This window comes from Sorghum bicolor, chromosome 1 (assembly GCF_000003195.3).
Source record: "Sorghum bicolor cultivar BTx623 chromosome 1, Sorghum_bicolor_NCBIv3, whole genome shotgun sequence".
Taxonomy (NCBI): Eukaryota; Viridiplantae; Streptophyta; class Magnoliopsida; order Poales; family Poaceae; genus Sorghum; species Sorghum bicolor.
Genome location: NC_012870.2, coordinates 24975233 through 24977606, shown reverse-complemented (window position 1 = coordinate 24977606; position 2374 = coordinate 24975233). Strand labels below are relative to the sequence as shown.

Genomic DNA, 2374 nt, shown 5'->3' with positions numbered 1-2374 from the left:
ATGGCTGGAAAAAAAATCTCTGCGACCGTGAATTCCCGACTCTCGAAGAGTCCAAGCAGTTACTCCACAGCTTCAGAAGTCCAAGAGACGGAGTTTCAGAGAGTCTCCAAACAGCTATCGCGGAAATGAAGGATCCAAGACGAGTTGTGAACGCTATATTATTTCAAACAAGTGTGTACACAGGACATCAACAACTACATATACAAGTGCCTCCATTGTTCTTGGTCAAGCCAAGTGTTTGTAGCCTCTCTTTACCAAGTCCCAGCGCATTCGAGCAACACCATCTTGTATCTTCAGTCTTCAGTATTGAAAGGAACCATGGCTTCCATGTCATTTGCCGGCGTATCTGTCGTCGGAGAGGTCAGGCCACCGCAACCTGCTGCAGCCACTACTGCCGTCACCTACAGCGGGTACCACCTCCTAGTGGTCAATGGGTATTCCTCTCTCGTGAAGGACATCCCCAATGGCGATTGCATAGAATCCCGCCATTTCAGAGTTGGAGACTACCGGTGGACTCTTCAGTGCTACCCCAATGGCTACGGAGCAGAACAGGATGGCTTCATGTCCTTTTATCTCTTCCTTGATCAAGGTAATGTTGTCGATCCTGTGATGGTGCAGTATGAGTTCAGTTTCGTTGTTGATCAGGTTCTTCAGAATCAGAACTACTGCCCGGCATTGCTTGATGGCGCAAAACAAACTCTCAGATTCTTTAGCCGTTATCCTTACAGTTTCAGTCTACCATATTTAACGAAAAGAGAGATCTTTGAGAAGTCAAAATATCTGAAGAATGATAGCTTCACCATAAGGTGCGACATCGTCATCACCAAGGATGTCAACATCAACGAAGCCGGCGGCACTGTCCCGGTCAGCAATGTGTTGCCTCCTCCACCTGATATTCGACAGGATCTCGGTGATCTCCTTCAGTCCGGCGCCGGCGCCGACGTGACGTTTCAGGTCGGGGGCGGGACGTTCAGGGCACACCGGTGCGTCCTCGCAGCACGATCTGCTGTCTTCAAGGCACAGCTCTTTGGTCCCATGAAGGAGGGAACCACCACCGGTGTCGTGCATGTAAGGGACATGGAGGAAAAAGTGTTCAAGCTTTTGCTCGGTTTCATATACAGTGATTCAGTGCCGGAGGTCGACGACATAGAGAAAGACGAGATTATGTGGCAGCACTTGATTTAAGCAGCAGACAGATATGATCTCCCAAGGCTGACACTGATTTGTGAACAAGAGTTGTGTGCATACATTAACACAAGCACGGTGGCAACTTTCCTTGCGCTGGCTGAGCAGCACCATTGCCGAGGGCTCAAGCAGGCCTGCTTGGATTTCCTCAAATCTCCTGCCAATCTACAGCAAGTAATGGCGCTCGACGGCTTGGAACCTTTGGTTAGTAGCTGCCCCTCTGTTCTGAAAGATCTCATTGGGAAGCTTGCATCCGTGAAGATTGATGTCAACACTAGGGACTCCGGCGCAGGAGCTCTGCCGCCGGTTTTTGATGTTCCAGAATCTGATTTGCACCAGCATTTGTCTAGTCTCCTCCTGTCTGAAGAGAGAACGGATGTGACATTTCGGGTTGGTGGTGAGACGTTCCGTGCACACCGGTGTTTGCTCGCTGCCAGATCTGCAGTTTTCAGGGCTGAGCTCTTGGGCCCGATGAAGGACACAGCCTCAGATGTCATACGCATAGACGACATGGAAGCAAGAGTGTTCAAGTTATTGCTCACTTTCATTTACAGTGATTCTGTGCCAGAGACGAAGGAAGATGAGAAAGAAGAGGTATCGGAAAACGACGATCATGCCGATGCCAATGTGATGTGGCAGCAACTGCTTGTGGCAGCAGAGGGGTATGGTATCCAGAAGCTGAGGCTGATGTGCGAAACAAAGTTGGGCAGATACATCAGCACGAAAACAGTGGCTACAATCCTTGCGCTAGCTGAGCAGCACCATTGCCGACGGCTCAAGGAGGAATGCCTGGACTTCCTGGACTGCCCTGCTCATCTGAAACAAGTCATGGCGGTCGGTGGTTTGGACCATCTGAGAAGCATGTGCCCATCTGTCCTGATAGATCTCATCGCCAAGCTCGCGGCACTTTAAGCATGATAGATAACTGATGTCGTTATGATCACTGGTAATAATGTGCTAGTTTTCTTAGAGTGTCGTTGTCATGCAATGCTATGGTTTCAATTTTCAGAGAGAATTCATCTTTCTTTTCTGTTGGATATGCAGGACCAGAGTAAGGTGGATCAACTGATTACTAATGAAGCTTATAGTTGGAAAACAAAATGCTTTGGAACGAAGCATATTTTGGATCCTGTTGGTCATTGTTTTCTACTAGTAAATGTTATTATGCATGTAAAACTCAATTTGGATT

General features: G+C 48.4%; 1 pseudogene; it reads left to right on the top strand.

Annotated features, from left to right (window-relative positions):
• Positions 319 to 2097, top strand: LOC8059435 (annotated as a pseudogene).